The sequence below is a fragment of the Helianthus annuus genome, chromosome 12, assembly GCF_002127325.2.
Source record: "Helianthus annuus cultivar XRQ/B chromosome 12, HanXRQr2.0-SUNRISE, whole genome shotgun sequence".
NCBI classification, from domain to species: Eukaryota; Viridiplantae; Streptophyta; class Magnoliopsida; order Asterales; family Asteraceae; genus Helianthus; species Helianthus annuus.
In genome coordinates, this window is record NC_035444.2 from 143,583,338 (window position 1) to 143,606,055 (window position 22,718).

The window sequence follows — 22,718 nt, forward strand, 5'->3', positions numbered from 1 at the left end:
TTCATTGGGAGGGCAGAATTTCCTTTCTACCATGTTCTTGAATTCTTCCCATTCCATATTATAAATCCTATCACTTCCTCTGGATTGGAGGATAGTGTTCCACCATTCTAAGGCTGCATTTTTAAACAGATTTGAAGCAAACATTATTTTATCTTCTTCAGCACACTTGCTTATTTTCAGAACTGCCTCAGTTTTCTCTATCCAGCGTAAAGCTGCAATGGGTCCTTCATTGCCCGAGAATTCTATTGGTTTGCAGGACCAGAATTCCTTGTAAGAACAACCATGTGGCATGGTTCTTCTTCTTTTGGGAACGGGCGCTTGAAGTATGGGTCCATTGTTTACGCTGTTTTCTGGTTCAGTTGGTCGCTTACTGCTATGCTTACTTTTATTATTCGCTTCCTGAACTGTTTGAATAATAAAGGGCATTGCATCTATAATTCCTTGTGCCACTATATGCTGAACGGCACTATTATCCATTTGGTTTCCGTTGTTATTATTGTCCGAATTCTCATTAATCACGTTAATGTTACTCTGGTTATCGTTATTCAGATTTTCTTGATTTCCCGCGTCGGCCATCTGAATTTTAAACATTTACCAAATATTAATATCACAATTAATATTTGAATATATCCAATCACATAACACGCACGTTTAACCAAAAACGTCGAGCATTGCGACTTTTACTCTATTTATATAGTATGCATCAATACACACCAGTACAGAAATAAAAATTACAGTACCGACTGAAATGTAAAGCTACAATACTAATAGTATGCATCCGTAGTTTTTTTTTCTAACACATACACACATATATTATTTTATTATTATTATTATTACTGTTTCTACCATCACCTTCACTGATATGGATTCATCCAAAAATCCATATTACGCTCATCGTATTTCCATACGAGGCGTTCTCCCACCTGTCGCATACGATCACTGCTTTCTAAAATTTCCTCCCCAAAAGTCCTAAGTTCCTGGACATTTTCTGCACTCATTGGGGGTGCAGGTTCTAGGATTGGGTTTGGAAACTGAGGTATGGGTTCCTGATACGGAGGCATAGGGGCCTGGTATGGGTATGGATTCTCTAAAATTTCCCTAACATATGCATCACTAATGTTGTAGGGATCTTGAGGATCTAACCCTGGGTAAGCTCCTAAGTTGGGCATTGGCACATTTTCCTGTATTGGGTTTTGTTGCACGTAGTCCCTAACATCGTCCCACCAGGGGTCGTAGTTGTTTGGGTCTAGAGGATCAGGTGCAGGTACCCTAGGTATTTCCTCCGGGTTGAGATCAGGCATTTCTATCTGGTCTTCTACTTCCATGGGTTGATCAGGATTTTGTGGTTGGGGTGCTAGCATTTGTTCCAGGTTTGGATCAGCAGCAGTGGTTGCTAAAATATGGATATTAGCGATACCCCTATTGAGCATATCCTGATTATAAGCATCAGTTTCTCTTTTTGCTGCGGCTAACACTCGCTGTTCCTGTAACTTTTTCATTCTTTTCCTACGCTCGTGCGCTCCCCTACTGAACCATCCCCTCTTTTTCTGAGGAAATGGCTCTTCAGACTGAGCCTTAAACACAAAGATCCCTTCTTCTGTGTCAGCAGAATACCCTGAGAGGGCAGGCTGAGAAGAGGAGGTGCCTTCGCCCCTAGGCGAACCAGACAGTTGACGATAGGCGTCAGAAGGTCCTTGGTCACTCATACTGTAAACTAACAAATAGTCAGATAACACAGAGCAAGAAATACAATTATACACGTATTTCCATAATTTATTTCCTAACACTTTGAATTTTGATGTCAGCAGAACACTTCTGTGGCTGAATAAGTGGCATAGCTCTGATACCACCTTCTGTCACAGCCTCCGATCCCTATCTCCCGGGAACGGGCGGCCGTGAGCCAGTTTCGGTGGTATCACATTTATTTATTCAATTTGGCAGCGGAAATTTTCATCAGGATCGTAGTTAGGAAATATTTTAATCAGAGTAAACCACCATGTTTATAACATTAAACATATGGGTAAAAACCCAAGTTTTCAATACACACGTTTCATAGGAATAAATCCTATTTATTTAATAAAAACATCCATTTTATTCTTAGGTAACTTTATTGCCACTTTTCCAAGCCTTCAGTGCTGTCCAGCTGGCTTCTATTTGGCTTTCACATTTTGTTACCTGAAACGCGTTTTAAAAACATTTTGTCAGTGGGAAATACTGGTGAGTGAATCCCAGTTTAATCAAGTTTAAAAAAAAATTCACAGTGAACAGTATTGAGGGCGCATCCGCAATTACATTTGTTTCCAAGTTATATCAAATACCACCACACGGTACTGTCGTTCCGACTTATGGTCATGTTACTCCTTTACCAGGTGGTAACAAATTTTGTATACAAAACCCCAAATTTACCGACTGTAATTGTATTCTTACAAATACTCAATAACTGTTATTCGCATGGAAATTTAAGGTTTTGTAAAAACAGTTAACAAAAAGTGGATCAACTCACATTGCTGTCTTAGGTGATTCTTTAGGGTTTCCTGGTGAATATCTATAATTTACACAAATGCACGTGTGTTAGTATAATAACCCATTTTAACATTAGTAATACCCTCCCCGAGACGGCATTCCAACGACTACGTCGGGCAGAACCACGACAGCCGTTACGGAACCCTAGATCAATCGGGCAGCGTATCTAATACGTCTCCAGGGGTTATAATACTTACATCGTAGCAGAACCTCGCTATTTTAGGGGGTATTGGACTCGGGTATAATGCCCACTATTTAAAAGCTAGAGAGAAAGAAAGAAATTTGAGCGAAACTGACTGAAGGCCGTTGCCCTCTATTTATAGTTGTGAAATCGCATCCCCACGCGGCCCGCGTGGAGTTTGGCCAGGCCTTACGCGGCCCGCGTTGACCCAAAGTCAACGTATAGCTTGTTCCGGTCATCATCTAGGGTTGACACGAGTTGGACACGTGGCCGCACCGGGTCACGCCACAATTCCGGACACTCGCGGCCCGCATGGACTTAACCCACCATGTACGCGGCCCGCATCAACTTGTGTTTTAGGAAAAATCTGGTTAAACACTCTCGCGGCCCGCGTTAACTTGAGGTGAGGCCCTACACGGCCCGCCTCAACTTAAAGATTATTGTTTTTATTTGTTTTATATAATATAATCTATTTTGGGGCTCGGTTTTCACATACGGGGTACATATAAAGACACATAGATACATTTAAAGATATATTAGGGTATCGGAATTATTATGAGGATGTCGGTTTTACCGAGGGTTGTTATATGAATCGTCGACTGAGATAAGAGATAAAGACGACTGCATCTCTAACGAGGATATCATTCGCCAGAAGATCTCAGAGGAGGTGAATGCTACAATTGAAATTGGTGAAAAAGTCGGATTCCAGGTCTCTGGTCACGAAGACAGGATCAGAAACCAGATTGTGGATGCACAGGTGACAATCGGTTCTCAATGAATTTCTTAACTGCAAACATCAGGGGGGCAGGCGACCCTAGCAAGGCGGAACACATCAGGAATCTCAAAATAAAAAACAAACTTGGATTTATTGCCATTCAGGAAACACAAGTGTCAAATTCGCTGAATTTACAAGTAAGTAGTTTCTGGGACAATACTCCCTTCGATTTTGAATCAGTAGAAGCATCTGGTAGATCGGGAGGTATATTGAGTTTGTGGGATCCAGGAATTTTTGTTAAAAAGTCGGTTGTTAAAAATAGACATTTTCTAGCAATTTTGGGGGAACTGTGCAATGGGGGAGGTGAAATTACAATAATCAATATTTACGCCCCTCATGATCCAAATCAGAAAAAACAACTTTGGGAGGAGTTACGAGTTATTATGGGTTCATTCTCGGGTCCAAGGATTTTATTAGGTGATTTCAACTGTGTAAATGAACCTACAGAAAGAAAGAATTCAAAATTCAACAAACAGGAAGCAGAAGATTTCATTCGGTTTATCAATGACGAAGGTCTGACGGAATACACAATGCTTGGATGCGCTTTTACATATGTGACTGATGATGGTTTAAGGTTCAGCAAAATAGATCGCGTATTGGTTTGCCATTCGTTTCTTTCCTTATGGCCGGCGGCGAAACTTTGGGGATTATCAAGATTCAAATCAGATCACAGACCTCTGATGCTGCTGTGTTCAGATATGTTCTTCGGTAAAGCTCCATTCCATTTCTTCAATTCGTGGCTCAAAGAAGAGGGTATTTTGGATGTGGTGAAAAAGGCGTACGAGGGTGTCAAATGCTTTGATCCTCCAGACAAGGTATTAGCTGCAAAATTAAAAGCTGTCAAACTTGCATTGAAACCTTGGGGTGAAAGGATTAAAAATAGAGATAACAAAATGCTGAAAGAAATTCAAAAAAAGGTGGAGGACTTAGATCAAAAGGCGGAAAAAGGTGCACTATCTGATCAGGAAGCTTGTGATAGGGAGTTATGGCTGAAAACGATTAATGAATTAGATAAGAGTAGATTGGATGATCTAAAACAAAGAGCAAAGGTTAAATGGGCAGCTGACGGGGACGAAAACTCTGCATTCTTCCATGGTGTTATCAACGGACACCGGAAGAATAATAGAATCAACGGGTTGGAGTTTGACGGTGTATGGGTATCACAACCAGCAGAGCTAAAATCAAGCATTCAAAGGTATTATGAATCAATCTTTACTGAGCAAGTGCACAATCGTCCGAAATTCACTAATAACGGCTTCAAAGTACTATCATTAGACCAGTCTGCCATGCTAGTTAAAAGATTTACAAAAGAAGAAATTAAGGAGGCAGTGTGGAATTGCGGGGGAGATAAAACACCGGGCCCAGACGGCTTTACATTCAGATTTTTAAAGGATTTTTGGGATTTATTTGAAAAGGACTTTAGTCTTGCTCTCGATTATTTCTACGTTCACGGTAAGTTGAATCGTGGATGTAACTGAAGTTTCATTTCCTTGATTCCAAAAGTTAATAATCCTCAGTCGATCAACAACTTTAGACCAATTAACCTGATTGGTTGCATCTCGAAAGTTGTGACCAAGATCCTTGCTAGCAGGCTTAAGAAAGTGATGAATTTTTTGGTCAGTGATGTGCAAACGGCTTACATAGAAGGTCGAAGTATCCTTGAAGGTCCACTAATTATCAACGAACTCATATCTTGGGCAAAAAATTGCAAAAGAAAAATGATGTTATTCAAGGTGGACTTCGAAAAAGCGTTTGACTCGATCAGTTGGGATTTCATGGAATCGGTTTTAGCTCAGATGGGATTTCCGGCTCTTTGGAGAAAATGGGTTATGGGTACACTTAATTCAGCTAGAAGTTCGATCCTAGTCAACGGGTCACCAACTGCGGAATTTGAAATTCAAAGGGGGGTAAGACAAGGTGATCCATTATCTCCTCTCTTATTTATATTGGCGATGGAAGCATTGCATATAGCAACGGATAGTGCGGTCAATAGTAACATATTCAGAGGTATTGCAACACCAGGCTCGGGTCCAACAGTCTCACATCTTTTATATGCAGACGACGTTCTCTTTGTAGGTGAATGGTCTGAAGAGAATTTCCATAATCTTGCAAGACTTCTTAGATGTTTCCATTTATCTTCGGGCCTAGTCAATTTTTCAAAGAGTAGAGTGTTTGGTGTGGGGGTGGGAAACGGAGACGTCTCGGAGATGGCTACAATACTCGGATGTGAGAAAGGCTTGTTACCATTCTCCTATCTAGGATTGCCGGTGGGTTCTAACATGGGATTGGTAAAAAATTGGAAACCTGTAATTGATCGTTTTGAAAGCAAACTCTCACTATGGAAAGCACGGACGTTATCATTTGGAGGTAGAACAACACTTGTGAAAGCGGTTCTAGGTAATCTCCCAACTTATTATTTCTCTTTATATAGTGCTCCGGTTCATGTCATTAAATATTTAGAGAAAGTAAGGCGTCAATTTTTATGGGGAGGTTGCTTGGAAAAGAATAAGATGTGTTGGGTACCATGGTTCAAAGTTGTGGCACCTAAAAAACAGGGTGGGTTGGGCATTGGCAGCTTGGCTTCAATGAACAAAGCTATGATGGTGAAGTGGATAGTAAAATTTAGAAATGAATCTACACACTTATGGGCGAGAGTGATAACGGCAATTCACGGTAGAAACAGAAATTACCCGTCTATCCCAGTGATGAATTCGATAAGCGGGGTTTGGAAAAACATAGTACAATTAGGCAAGGGTGCAAATCTGAATTTGTCTGATGTAGAGAGCAGGTTGGAGGTACAATTGGGTTGTGGAAACAAAACCTTTTTTTGGTTGGATAAATGGGCAGGTGACTTTGTATTAAAAGAACAATTTCCTCATCTCTTCGCGCTGCAATCAGACAAGAGATGTTTGGTTCAGCATCGATATACAAGGTCGGATGGGTCTATTAAATGGACATGGGGCGGCGAGTACCCGATTTCTCTTTCGCAAATAGCTAATATGTGGGAGGAGTGTGTTAATAGGCTGCAAACGGTTCAAATAAACATGAAATCTGATCGTTGGCTATGGAAACAAGATCAAGACAGAGAAGAATTCAGGGTGGGCAATCTTCGTTCAGAATTAGATGGGATTAGCATACTACCAGAAACACAAGTTCTCAAATGGCTTTACTGGTTACCGAAGAAAATAAACTGCTTTCTTTGGAGAGTAGTTCTGGATCGAGTACCGACTAGAGATGCTTTGGTTACTAGGAACATTCATATCCCTTCGGTTCTATGCGTACTATGTAACTCAAAAAACGAATCGGTGGACCACTTGTTGATCTCATGTCATTATAGTCAACTGGTTTGGTCAGCAATATCGTCATGGGTAAAAATCCCACTTCCAAGATACTTACTAAGCGTCGTGAGTTTGTTCGAATATATTGAAGCACAAAGTTCATCACAAGATAAAAAGAAGGCGGTCTATCTAATCATCGCGGCGACATGTTGGACATTATGGAGAATTAGAAATAATGTGATCTTCAACGGAAAAACGACACATGTTTCGAAGGCGGTTGGTGACATTAAGGCAATTTCGTTTCTTTGGGTCAAAGCAAGAGCCGGAAAAAAGGATCTAGATTGGAAAGAATGGTGCGAGTTCAAAAGTTTCAAATGACGTTCAATGTATAAGCTTTCTGTTGTTACTATTTTCATTTTTGTTGATGTACTAGTAACTATACCTTAGCACCTTGCTATGGTTTAGTTTTGCTTTCTTTTTTATAAAATCGCCTCTTTTAAAAAAAATCTAGTTTCATATCTAATTTACCTTGATACATCATGTGCTACATACATTTAACACATATATCAGATGGACAAAACATACATCCACCACAATATCTAACAAATTGGTGTAGCTCAACAGTTTTTTGACATAACGTGACGTTTGAACGACATCACTCTAAGAGTCTCAGATGTTGCAATCTTTGAGAAAACACTAGTAATTTTTAGAATTAAATGCCAAAAAGGTCATACTAAATATATAAGGTTTAACGAAAAGCATATGGACTTTAATAAGACCTTGCCTTTCAAAAAATAAATAAATAAATGTAGAATTGTTCTGAATTATTATGTATTAATTGTGTGACTATCCACTTTTCTTATGACTCTCCATATACTTAACCCTCATTCTTGTAAGCCTATAAATAGAGGCATATGTAATCCGTTTTACACATCAATAAGATATATCCATCTCCCCAATCTTTCTTTCGTATATCTATAATGTTAATAGGCTAGTTGTTACAAAACACGTTATCAGCACGAAATCGCCGCTCTGCTTGGACCAACAATTATCAGTCGGGTTAACTTGCTTCCAGATCTGTTTCTTCGAATCACAAACAGTCAATCGATGAATGGTTGCCTTGGCTGGATTCATAAGGTACAACTGATTCAAAAGGTAACCTTCATATTCATAAATGTTTTAGATTCTTTTGATTTTACGTTTTGTCTTCCGGCGAATCTGGTTAATTAACAAAAGAAGGGTAATTTATTTTGTTCTAATTCTGTTTATGAATTTATGTCAAATTAATGCTTTGAAGAATAGTGCTAATTAATCAACAGACTTTTTTTACATTAGAACGGCTAAATAATTCTGTTGTGATTGTCTCATGCTAATGTAAATCTACTTTGTATAATGTGACAATTAATAAAATATTCATGTAATATGGCAGTTGTGTCCTCATTTTAACGAATAATATTTTATTGATCCTTGGCACTGAAATCAGAATATACGGCTTGGTTTAAGGATAATTATGTGTGGTTATTTAGTTGATAGTGTAGTTATTTAAAAAAAATGATACACCATCTCATTGTGTGTGTTTTATTTTTGAATTATGTATATTATAATATGTGATGTATAACATAACACTGCATGCTATATAATATTATATAAGTTTTTAATCTATTATGTATATTAAAACAATACATTTTGGTGCCACTTGGCATAATTTTAATCCACTAATTGCCACCTGGCATCTCCTTACGCCTCCTTTAGTACATTTAGGAGGGAAAACATCGCCTCTTTTTATTCCATTTGCTTCTTTAATACGCTTTTGCTCTTACAATACTCTATCACCGACTTTCAAAATTGAAACAAACCCTAATTCTCGCTACCTTCCTTTCTGTCCATTGCCTGTGTTCTTTCACCTTCTATCACTCCTTTTCTTTAAAACCATCAATTTTTGTTATTTTTTCTGATACTTTATGTTCATATTTGTTTTGTAGTTGTCAGATCTGCTCATACTCGCATTCGAGGATCCATTCCATGGAAGCTTTATGGCGATTTCTGTAATCAGCGATTTCTTCATAGCGATATCTTGGACGGGCGATTATTAGCTCAATAACATAGATAGTTCACCTCACGGTATGAATTTCTAATTTTTTTTATTAAGTTGTTCATCAATCTTTCCCATTCTTCTGTTGGGAATTCTATTCAATAAACCCCTAAAAGGATTATTAGGGTCAATTATAGATAACCAATTTCAATTTATGGCCCTTAAAATGATTTTTGTATTATCAGTTAATGTTTCAAGTGGTGGTACTTGGAGAAAGATGCGGAGGAAGTTGTTGATGAGGCAAATGATATTTCTGCCAGAAAAGGGAAGACGAGTATATTTTCTCGATTTTGAAAGGGATTGTTTAGGTTATACACTGATGATTTTGAGAAGAGATTGCAATACATATCTAAAGAAGAGGCTACTATTCTTACTAGAATGAAGAAACGATCTACCAGACGGAGGAAAACTGCTAGGAATCTCATTGTATCTTTTGTTCTTCTTAAGGTAATAATATTATTTAGTGTTTGACTTGGTTGGCGACCATGCTTTTAGTGTTTAGTGTCTTATTATGCTATGTTTGTGATTGCAGATGGTGATTTCATGTTTATTGATGGGATGTTATACAATTACTTTGGGGAATGGAGTCACAAAGCTTCAGGTATCAAACAACAAATACATGAGTTTTTGTGTGAATTAGGACTTTTGAATTGCTTAAATGTCTTTTTGTATATTACTATTAATGTTTTGATTAATCCAAATGGGAATTTCATGAAATCGGTTAAGTATGATGACCTGGTCCACTCAATTTCATAAAAGTATGAAAATTTTGTATGCTCTGTTTATAAAAGGGCATGATTTTGGGTCGACATAGTATTTAGAAACTATTGGCATGTTAGTTTAGGCTATGTTGTTATCTTTAAATTGTTCATGTCCAACAAAAAGAGACTTTTTTCTTCGACTAGAAAAGGCGCGAGTGGCGTTGAATCGGTGGCAGAGGCGTTTCCAGCAATCAGAGTGATACCAGTTTCAAGTTGGCTCAACTTTCTGAAAATGAATGGTCACCTGAGCTGATGCATACCCTACTAATAAATAAATATATTAGTATTATAATAATTTAGTTTTATTCATCATATTATGTCATATTCGATGCATTTTATATATATACAAGACTAAATAAAAGGAAAAACAGGATGTTTATAGGGCCACCCGACCCGTTTGCTTTGACCCATGTTAGAAGTTATTCGCCATTAAACCAAACCATTGTGACCCAGTACCCAAACAATCCATTTAACCACCTCTTATGGTATTCTAATGAGGATTAAATTGTTCAGGTGCAACAAGAAGAGACTTTTAGATGCAGATGCTTCTACAATGCATAAGCGAACGCTTTAACCTGCTGGCACAACTCGAGGGGTTTGACCAAAGCTCTGTTCTGTTTTACCATATGACCAAAAATTACACAAACTTAGAATAATTTTTTTTTTGTAATTTTAGTCCTGCCAAAGCTCTGTTCTGTTTTTAAACTAACTTAGCGAACGCTTTGTCCCACCGGCGTTTTGTGCGGCGGATGAATTATATATGCTAAGAAGCAAAGTTGCTCTCGCTCACAAAATGTATTGTATATAATTGGTTTATCTTTGATAAATGTATTTTTTTACCCTTAACAATTGTACCACTTATGCTTAGATCCGAGGATGCTATTTTTTTCCTATATACGCGTGTAGGAAGAGTGGATATTGAAAAAGAACAAATACATATACATTCACAAGTTGGACAAAGCCATTATTTGTGTAATTGCTATTCATGGGCATTTTGGTAATTGCTATTCAATAGTGGTCAACTTAGTCCTTGCAGGTAAGCTCTCTCTCATGTCGGGAATATCAGGTGATCAAGAGTCACATGAAGTATTTTAATTTGACTAAATTATGTTGTAATTTATTAGCTATTAAGATGTGAAAATTGGTGTCAAAACTTCATAGATCTATAGTAACATATTTTAACTTGAAATTGCTGAATAAAAGTTTGTATTTAAGGTTGTTTAGGGACTATTGTACAACCATATAAAGCTGAGAAATATAGTTGTAAATGGCTGCAAAAAAATGGTCACAGAGTGCTGTGAATTATATCGGTACGGGGCTGGAATATTTTTGTTGTATTGGAGAAGATAATGTGTGGTATCTTCAGTCAAAGGAATTTACATCATTAGTTTGATACTCCGACGACCTAGGGATGGTGGTGTTCTAATGATAATGCGCTTTGGATTGAGTAACACTACCGGTAGCCACTGACAATTTGAAGAAGCTGATCGGAGGCATCGAGTGGCGATCTGTGGCATTCTCTGGTAGTATCCGCTTCGGTAAACATATAGTGTTCGATACACATGTAAGTTGCAATTTATTTTTTGTATGATTCTTAGATCTCAATGTTCGTGCTTCGTATCAACTTCACTTCTATTTTAGATACCATGTTTGCAAGTTTGCTCAAGTCCTTTCTGGACAATAGGGAAACCCTAGGGTTCAAATTCTAATTATTAACAAACCTCCGGAATATTGAATATGTACGTGGTAACAAACATGCAATCGTGGGTTTGAATGGGAGAATCGATAATTATATGGACATTAACCAGATTGTGCTTTTGAAGCGAGCATTTTTTGATGATCTACATGGGCTTCAATGCCAACAGATATTATATATTTGTGTTTAAGCCACCCGCGAAACTCGCGGGATCTTAGGCTAGTATAATGATATAAGAATACAGTTCAGTTCAGGTGGTACCAGGCCCAATTGTTTTAAAATTGCTAAACGGTGTAAACCTATTTTCTGGCCCAACTAACTAAATAACGTTTTAGCAGTAAAAAGTTGAATAAATCTTGATTCATAACTTTATTATGAAAATAAAGTAGCAAAAGAAATTAATTTTGTATTTAACAAAAATTTCACATGAATGTTCGTTGTTTAGATTTTGTCAAATAATGATATGATGTTTTTTTTAATTAAAAATGCATTTTTACTCATGTATATTTAATTTGATTTACGAACAATTATTATTATTATTATTATTATTATTATTATTATTATTATTATTATTATTATTATTATTATTATTACTATTACTATTACTACTACTACTCTAGCATGTATAAAATATGATTATGGCTAAGCGTCAGCTAAGCGTCAAGTTTATAATCACTTTTGATAACACTAGCGATCTATGATATTTGTAACTTCCTTAATGTGTATTAATTTCATATTTGGATTAATTGTTTGAAATATAAAAGGGCTATAGGTTTTAATACTTCCCGACCTTTTCTAGTTTATCACTAAATGTTAATTGTTATGTTTTCTTTAAGACCCTAATAATCTTTGGGAAGATGATTTCTGGGTGATGGTGTTTGATCCGCCCATCTCTAAATTAGGCAACTACTAGATGAGAAAATACAAGGGAAGCAAGTAACGTGTATTTTGTATTTAATTTTTAAGAGGACACAGTTACATCACCGAGGAAAAACAAAAAATGTCCCCATCTTGGTTCTAATTAAAATAAAATTAGTTATCTTATTAATATAAATTAATTTAGTCATCAAACGCAAGTTTGTTTTCAATTTAGTTTTATCCTTACAAATGGGTTTGAAATGTTGGTAAATGATTTTCAAGAAAGTTATATTTCTTAAATGGTAATTATTGTTTTCACATCATTTTAAAGATTTATAAGTCTTGATAAATAATGGAATTGAAATTCAAGTGCTATTTAAGAGATCATGAAATAGTAATCGTTACCATGAATTTTTTAGTTGTTTAATGTAGTGCTAAAATATTTTTTATGTTTCTACTTGAATTATATAAATATACATTTATGTTCCAAAGAATACTATGAAGTATCTTATATACGTGCTCCAACGTGTGGTTTGTATGATTATAAATACTACACAAAATTTAAGAAATACAAAAGGTTTTTATGGTGTAGAGCTTTAAAAATACGGTATTACTACAAGCTCAAGATTAACAAGTAATGTTATTAATATTTTGATTCAACATATGAAATTGTATTTCGTACAAATACTATTTTGTACAAACATTTTTGGTCTTGTGGCCGATTTCGATGGAGATGATTGAACCATGGATACAATAGAATTAATGAATTTTCTGTCTTAAATGATGTTATCAAAAGTGAAAATATTAGTTGGTTACAGGTAATACCTATGATTTAAATATTTGCTTTTAAGTGTGATTAAAACACAGATTTTATAAAGTTTTCATACCAAGTTTTTATGTGGTCACATATTGGGATAATAATAAACTGTTTATGTGATCACATATTATATTATGATGCCTTGTATTATATAATTCGACTTTATTTTATATTATGTATTTCATATGTTATCATATACTCATTTGTAGTATTCAATTGATCATCTAAAATGATTTAATATCTCTCATGAAAGAGAATCAAAAGTTTAAACATGACACTCGAGATGTCATACTCCCTAAATCTCATATTGAGTTTGTAGAAAGTCATAAGATGTTAGACTTTATATGATTCGGATAAAATCTCTATGGTGTTATGCAAAGAGAAGATTATTTACAAGGTAAAATCGGATAAAACAAGCTAATAATGAGATCGACTATCAAAAAGTTGTAAGATAGACAAGCTAATAATGAGATCGACTATCAAAATTGTAATAATGGTCACAATGAGATTGACCATTAGAAGCGAGGAATTATGGGAGTGATTATAAGAACACATTGTTATCTCACATCTTATGATATTGATCATAAGTCAAAAGTTTATGAATCATGATTATTTGATTAATTGGCATGATCGGTTAGACCACACCGAGTCAATAATGATGTGAAATTTAATGAAGAACTACAAGATTATTCTTGTTAAGTGCATGCAATATTTGCTCTCAAGGGAAGTTAATGATATACCAACTAAAGTATGGTTTAGATCCCTAAATATTTTGGAAATAATAAGGGAATATATCCCGATATGATACCATTTAGTATTTTGAAATCGATGCATCGTCTAAATGGTTATCAAATCCACAACCTGAAGCTTGTGTGATTGTGGCTTAGCTAATGTGATAGCAAGCATATTAATCCAGATTACTATTGGTTACAAAGCCAATGATCATGAGAGGAGCAAAAGTTCATTTAGGTACATGTAATTTTATATATAGTACCATCAGTTCACATCAAGCCAATAAGTTATAGTTCTCCCCATACAGTTGGTTTTTGGTCAGGAACCAAAGATGTCCAATCAAAGATTTTGGTTGTGCGACATATATTGAAACTCATCCACCAAACCGCACAAAGATGGGACTTCTAAAAAGTTTGAGAATATGTTGGGTATAAATAATCGTATATAATTGAATACTTAAAGCCATTAGTGAGAAATTTGTTTATGGCTCATTGGTTTTCACTTTAGTGAATGAAAGTTCCCAACATTAGGGGGAGATAACAAGCAGTTGGAAAGTGAAAAGTGAAATGAATTATCATGTCATCTTGATCCTCAGACTATAAACTATGAACTAGAAGTTTAAAGTATAATTCACTTACCAATATTAAAGAACAAATTACCAGACAAGTTCACTAACCTAAATAGAGTGACTAAGTAAGTCACATAATCAACTGCTTATGCTCCAGTTATATTTGTGTCCAAGAGGACAACCACATATTTTGTAATGAGTCTATTGCACGCCTGAAGCGTGGTAGACTAGTCGATTCCAATAATAAAATTCCTCGAAAATTGGAGCAAGTAATTAAGATGGTCAAGTCGAGGTTATAGTAATACGATCTACTGAAGAGACAATAGACATGATGGTTCAAGAAGAACCTCAGGTACCTGAAAATAAAGAGATCTCGCTAAATTGTATCATGTCTAAGATATGTATGGAATCGAAATAAAAATCGACGTCGTTATACTTTTGTATATAATGTAGCGCTTAAAATGATTAAATGATGAGGATCAGATTTAAGATCTGCCTATGAATGAATATTAAGAAATGATTGGCCAAATAGAAAGACGCAAATAAGGCAGAGTTTAGTTCTCTAATGAAATGGGAAGTTTCTGGAACAACATTCCATACAACTGAAGTTGTAAAATATGTTGGATACAAATGTGTCTTTTACGCGAATCATGTGAAAATCAAATTAAGTGATATAAGTCAAAATTGGTGGCACAAGAATTTTTGCAAAGACTTATGACTGATTATGAGGAGACGTATTCTCCCGTGGTGGATGTTTTGACTTTCCAATATCTTATTAGTCTGGTAATATATAAAAGAGAATTGACATGCGTCTTATGAAAGTTATGTATCACTTGATACTAAGTCATATAAAAATATGTTCTCGAGAATATTATGATTATTATATAAATTCGGATCTGAATACGTATACATGTTGTATATGTTATTGAATTGAATATAACTGGAACTCCACATGAGTATCCTAAAGCATTTGAGTGCTTAAGAGGTTAATTGAAACACCTTATGCATGTAATTAGTGTGCACCGATACTCCAATAAAGATACATAGAAAATGTGTACCTGGTTATTATGGCATCTCAATGTACACAATGTACAAATATTGTACAATATGGATTTTACAAATGAGGCAAGTGTTTAAGATATCCTTGCATATAATATAAAATCAATGAGGAGGTTTGCGTGTCAACACTCCTAAAGAGTGTATGCACAAACATTGTTGGTCAAAGTGGAAAGGAGTACGAGAATGTATATTTATAAAGTTAAAAAAGATAGTATGGACTAAAATAGTCGATTCAAATGTGGTATAATCGACTTACTGATGAGCTCAGAAAAAAGAGAAATTCATAAATTGTAGTGAATCCATTTGTTTTCATTAAAAGAACAATATGAGGTTTATGAGTATTCTAATATATGTTGATGATATCAATGAATCTCCTGATAAGATAAAAATGAGCTCAATTATTAAAGGAAGAATTTGCAAATTAAAGATAGTATTGCAAATATGTGGCTTGATATGTTGAACAAGCATTTGTATTATTATTATCCATCAATCACAATACATCTAGAAAATGGTGGACATTTTCATACGCACAAAGCTTATGGTATACATACATTTTATGATGTCCAAGTAGTTGGTATAAAAAATGACTCTTATCATCTCCTATCAAAGAAGTAAAGATCATTGGTCCAGAAGTACCATAGTTAAATACGAATCATATATCTTGCTAGTATTTATACACAGACACATGTCATGAAATTCATTGACAAGATATAACTCGTGTATAGTGAGGAGATAATGTAATGGGTAAAACATATATTTTTATACCTATAAGGTAAAAAAGATATGGATTCATATTTTACTAACCCATCAACAAGTTTGGTTAGTTTTGTAAGTGCAGGGAATGTAACAAAACATATTCATGGATCTTGTGGTATCTACTTATAAGTGAAGGCAATTAAAATTTCACATGAAGATCATACATCAATGCTTATTGAAGGATTTGACATTAATGGATCAACCAACATACCAAGCTGCACAACAATGGATTACGAAGTTTGAGCAAGTTTCAAAGAAGCCGATCCTGAGTCACGTATAGTATACAAGTAAAAATGAGGGGGAGCATTATATAAGTTGCACTCTTTTTCCCTTAACTAAGTTTTATCCCAATGGGTTTTCTTAGTAAGGTTTTTAATGAGGCAACATACCTGATCCAAAAGTATCAGGAGGAGAATAATACGCGCTGCACTCTTTTTCCCTTAGTTATGGTTTTATCCCACTGGGTTTTCCTGGCAAGGTTTTTAACGAGGCAGCATCACCAAACGTATTATAAGAATAATTTATTATTTTGTCACATGGATAGTCAAGGGGGAGTGTTATGAATTATTATGTATTAATTGTGTGACTATCCACTTTTCTTATGACTCTCCATATACTTAACCCCCATTCTTGTAAGCCTATAAATAGAGGCATATGTAATCCGTTTTACACATCAATAAGATATATCCATCTCCCAAATCTTTCTTTCGTATATCTATAATGTTAATAGGCTAGTTGTTACAAAACAAGAATCATATAATATAGTCACCATATATTAAGAAATAGTAATTAAATAAAGAGTTAATTGCCCGGATAGTCCATGTGGTTTTACATTTTTTCACGTTTAGTCCTCACCTTTTGAAAATAGTAGGTATGCTCCCTATGGTTTGTTATTTTGTTACTTGGATAGTCCCCTGAGTAATTGTCAGTTAGTTTGGTCAGTTAAGTTGGTATGAAATTACTAAATTGTCCTCTTCCTTCTCCACACCACCACCACCACCCACTAAGCCTCATCCTCCACCTAACCCACACCTGCAAGCACTTCATATTCCTCACCTGCAAATACCTTCTTCTCCGCTGATATGCCCAGCCCGATCCGGTTAACCAGGTCACTCAACCCGATCGAAGACACGACCATTACATGACGGTTTAACTCCATTTTAATCCCATTCTTTTTGTATGTTTGGCGAATCAAGAACTGTACCATTGAATCGTTCCAATCAACATTTGTAACTCAATTAATTAATTCGGAATAAGAACCCATGCGTAACTGAAACTTGATGTGTGTAGTCAATGGTTTAACCAGCGAATTTTTTATAAATGGATGCTCAGAACTAACGATCGGACCTTTCTCCCATAACCGCACCCTCAATTTTACTCTCTGCACTTCTGTAATTCTCGCTGGAAACACAATTGAAAGCGGAACTCCGACCACCCTCAACGATGCTCATCCGAACGCCTTCTGGTACGAGTAATACATGTTTTTCATTCGTTTCATTTTTCTAAATCAAAGCCCCTAATTTTATTCATAAGGGTAGCAGCTTAATATGTTCAATTTGATGGAATAGCAGTTAAGGTTCATCTAGTTCCTTTGATTTGAGGATAAGGTTTTTATGCCGTTAACTGTTAAGTAAACAAAATGAAGTGTTTGCAGGTGTGGGTTGGGTGAAGGATGAGGCTTAGTGGGTGGTGGTGGTGGTGTGGAGGAGGAGGACAATTTAGTAATTTTACACCAACTTAACAGACCAAAGTAACGGACATTTACTCAGGGGACCATCCAAGTAACAAAATAACAAACCATAGGGAGCATACCTGCTATTTCCAAAAGATGGGGACTAAACGTGAAAAAACGTGAAACCACAGGAACTATCCGAGCAATTAACTCTTAAATAAATATATAACGTAAGTAAACATAATATATACACAGGAAATGTATGTTGTGCAGTTGTGGTGTGATCATAGATAACATAACAAATTAGATATGTATCATGTGATCATAGATAACATATAACATATATCATATCTAATCACACCGCCTCTGACATCTCTTTACAAGTATTTCTAGGGTATGAGGATCAAACCAAAAGTCAACAAAAGATTAATATATAATAATGTTATCTTCAAAAGCGTTAATGACATAAGTCTAAGCAACGATCATGCAATACCTAACTTAAAAAAAGGAAAATAGCCTATTTTTATTCTTTTCAAATGATACTTTTTTACCTCTTCACAAAATTATTATATTAGATTTCTAGAATGTAACAATTCATAATTTAGTTGCCTGAAGAAGCCATAAAGCTAGATATATTTATTTAATTTAAATTTAAATTTAAATACTATAAATTAGTAACTTATTTGTGTATAGAGGTGTTATACCTAATGATTTGGGAGTTTTTCAAAACCAATTTGGTTTTTTTTACTTACTTTTAGATTTGTGTATAGAGGTGTTATACCTAATGATTTGGGAGTTTTTCAAAAACAATTTGTTTTTTTTTTTTTTTACTTTTAGATTTGTGTATAGAGGTGTTATACCTAATGATTTGGGAGTTTTTTAAAAACAATTTTTTTTTGACTTTGACTATTTGATAAATTACTTACCCAAAACTATTTTTTTTTACTTTTAACCCAAATTTTTTCATCTCTTGTAATTTAAATTCACAACCCTTTTACTTATAACTTTGTCCCCTATACTTTTCATCATTTGCAAATTTATTATTTTACGCTTCGTTCTAAATTTTACGAGTTAACATGACGCAACGTGCGCGTGTGGTTCAACGTTTTACGTTTCGTTCTAAGTTTTGCAAGTTAACACGACGCAACGTTTGTATGTGGTTAACGTTTTTATGTCGTCTAATTTTTCCCGTTTGACAGTTTCGTCATAACGTGCAGGTCCTAGATCGACTTAGTATTTTTTTTCAATGTTTTACATTTCGGTCTAATTCTTCGCGTTAACACATCGCAAATTCAGTGTTGGTGGTCGCTCGCGGTGGTGTGACATTAATGCTATTTGACATGGTTTTACATGTCACATCCCAACTGATGGCGGAATCATCGGGGCGCGGCACTGAGCGAAACAGATTGTCCAGAAGTTTCCATAACAATTATCATTGCTATTCAATTTAAATAATACGTCCCATACCGTATCTCAAACAGCAAATAAATTATTACAGACAAAAATCCAGGCAAATATTCTGTTCCGACAACTCAGATTTAGATAAACAGCAATTGTTTATCTGCTTCTAGAGACCCTTAATTTGACTACTACAGACAACTATTTGTTGGGCTCTAGAGCTTTATTCTAGCCTCGCTTTCCTAGCATATAAGTATCTTAAGCACCTGTCACATACGTTAAAATAAAAGTCGATACATAGAATGTAACGGTGAGCATACAGGTTTGATAGTAGCATAATAGAGTTCGAAATAGTTTAGGCATCACCAGCACGTACACAGAGGAAAACGAAGCATGTTAATTATCGATATGGATCTATCAATACCAATGACTGCGGGTTGACTGCCCGAGGCAGTTCGCAATACATGATTACCACCGTAATCCATGCAAGTAATTGTCTTTAACAACCCCCGTGTAAACGGGTGCTGAGTCCAAACTATAGTACTATCGTCGTCAAGGCAGGTAGACAACATTCCATGTGTAAACATAACAACAAGCATTCATTTAGTCAGGTAATACATGCGATAACGGTTAGCGTATAAAAATATTGCGTAGTGTGTTCGATTGTGATTAAGAATAAGTAACGTATGTAACACCCAAAAGTGCGAAAGCAAAAAGGGTTCGAGTATACTCACAGCGATTGATGGATTGAAGGGAGCGCTTGAGAGTAGGGTTAGCCTGAATAGTTCGATAGCATAACGATAAGCAAGGCATAAGACGGAAACAAGTGTTGGAGGATCGGACAGCTGGTCGATCGGACGGCCGACCGTTCGGTTGACAGTCCGTTCGGACAGTTGTCTGGTCGGACGGGAGTCCGGTCGGACGGCTGTTCGAGTGGATTGTTTCTTCCTTTGAGTAGGATGTGTTCGTGTATGATGGTTTGACTTTTGAAGTTTTTGTTGTAGCATTTGAAAACATTGAAGTAACTTTACCTTTTAGGTTGGTCGATTGAACGGTCGTTTGATCGGCTGGCAACCCGATCGGCTAGGTACTTTTATCAAAACAAGTTCTCAGCAGGGTGTCACCTGATCGGACGGCTGTTCGATCGGGTGGCACTCCTAGTGCGTCGAACATGTTGAAAAATCGGTTAAGTGTTGAGGTCAAGTATCTCATGATCCAAAGAGTAATCCAATCGGACGGTAGTCCGATCGAACAGCAGTTCGTTCAATACTCAACTTCAAAATAAATTGATTAAGTGTGGGACTCTGTGCTAGCCGATCGGCTGGCCAGTCGATCGGTTGACTGTCCGTTCGGACAGCAGTCCGATCGGTCAGCACCCTGACCTGATCAGCCTATTCGTCTAACACTTGGTTGTCGTTTTATCGAGGTACCTTGAGAACGAGTCAAACCATAGAACCCTCGTTCTTACTTGTTTCCCCTGTTTGGACAGGAATCACCCAAATCCGGCCGGTGAACTGTTTGGAACAGAGTTTAACGTTCAATCCGGAATCGGTGAACCTCGTGGGTAGAATCCGGATCTTGAGCCATGCAACCACCGGAATGATTAGCAAGTCGGCACAAGTTCCGTTTCTATCGGTTTGAAGGCATTGAGTGTAAAAGAGTTGAAAGAAAGTTGGAAAAACATCTTTTAATCCTTTTCACCGTGTATATGTTTAGATCTATGAAAGATCTTTGTTTGTTTATGTGGAAATCGGCTAGATCCAAGTTATCCTTGGTGGATTGAGGCTAAAACATGTGGTTCTTCAAGAACACCATGATGACATCATCCTAGAACACTTGAATCTTGATGATTTCACGGTTAGAAATCAAGATTTGAAAGATAGAAAGGTGTAGGAGTGCGTGCAGATCAAGAAAGTACAAGATTTAGGACGAAATCTTACCAGAATCGAGAGAAATCTGAGGAAAGGATGAGCTAAGCGTGCTGGTCGGACAGAGGTTTCCAAAAGTGGAAAGGATGACAATGACAAGGGTATTTATAGGATGTCAAATGAGGAAAGGGCTAGCCGATCGGTCGGTCAGCATAATCGGACAGTCTGTCCGATCGGACAGCAGTCCGATCGGCTGGCTGTTCGATCGGCTGGTAGCCTGATCGATCAGTGCCTGATTCGAGTGTTCGGCGCGACGATTTTTGATATTTCGATTTCGATTTGTGATTTATGAGAATACGATAGAGTTTCCTATTCAAATTACTTTTAATCCCAACTACTATATCTACATACAAGCATCTATATCTCGCGCTATCTCTTCTCCACCAATTTTCATAATTCGATTTCGATTGAGTTCGATTGAGTTTCGATTGCGTTTCGATTGATCACCACATATAACATAAAAAAACATGCACAAGTAACACATAAGGCACACACACACGTATAATAACAACCAAAGTCGCATAATTCGGGTTTCGAGTTCGATAATGATTAGATTAGATCGATTAATGTTTAATCAACTTTATCGCATTGTTACTTCCTATTATTCATAGTCGTAAAGCGGTTCGCAGTGATAAACATTCGATTGCTTCGATTGTAATTAATTACTCCACATAATACAACTAACGTAAAAAAATACATAAAATAGACTAATTACAGACAAAGAAGTCAAAATAGTAATTGAGCAAGGAGTGACAGATCGCAATTAGCGATCTTTTCTTCCTTTGACTTCAATCTTGACTTTGACTTTGACTTTCAGGAACATGGGGTGTTACAGCCTCCCCTTGTTTAGGGAATTTCGTCCCGAAATTAGGCTGAAAGCTGCACAACACCGTGAATCACGTTGGAGAACTTCCTCTCTCTAGACTTTCACTTAAACAACTGGGGGTACTTTGCCTTCATGTCGCTTTCGAGTTCCCAAGTGAACTCTGCGCCTCGTTTGCCTTCCCATCGGACTTTCACAATAGGAATGCGCGAGCGTCTGAGCTGCTTGGTTTGGCGATCCATGATTTCAACAGGCTTTTCCACGAAGTGCAGTGTTTCGTTTATTTAGAGGTCATCGAGAGGTACAATTAAATCATGCTCAGCCAGGCACTTCTGGAGGTTTGACACATGGAAAGTCGGGTGGACGTTACTAAGTTCCTCCGGTAGTTCGAGTCTGTAGGCGACTTTTCCGATCCTTTCCAGAATCTTAAAAGGTCCAACATATCGAGGCGCTAGTTTCCCTTTCTTATCGAATCTGACCACACCCTTCCAAGGTGATACCTTTAGGAGTACGTAGTCGCCAACGTCAAATTGAAGGGGCTTGCGTCGTTTATCGGCATAACTTTTCTGTCTACTTCGAGCTTTCAACAAGTTGTCTCGAATTTGGAGGACTTTGTCAGTCTTTTCTTGTAGTAGCTCAGGACCGGTTAATTGCGAGTGACTGATCTCGTGCCACACAATAGGCGATCGACATCTTCTTCCATATAAAGCCTCGAATGGTGCCATTTGTATGCTGGTATGATAACTGTTGTTGTAAGAGAATTCGACTAATGGCAGGTATTTATTCCAATTACCACCGAAG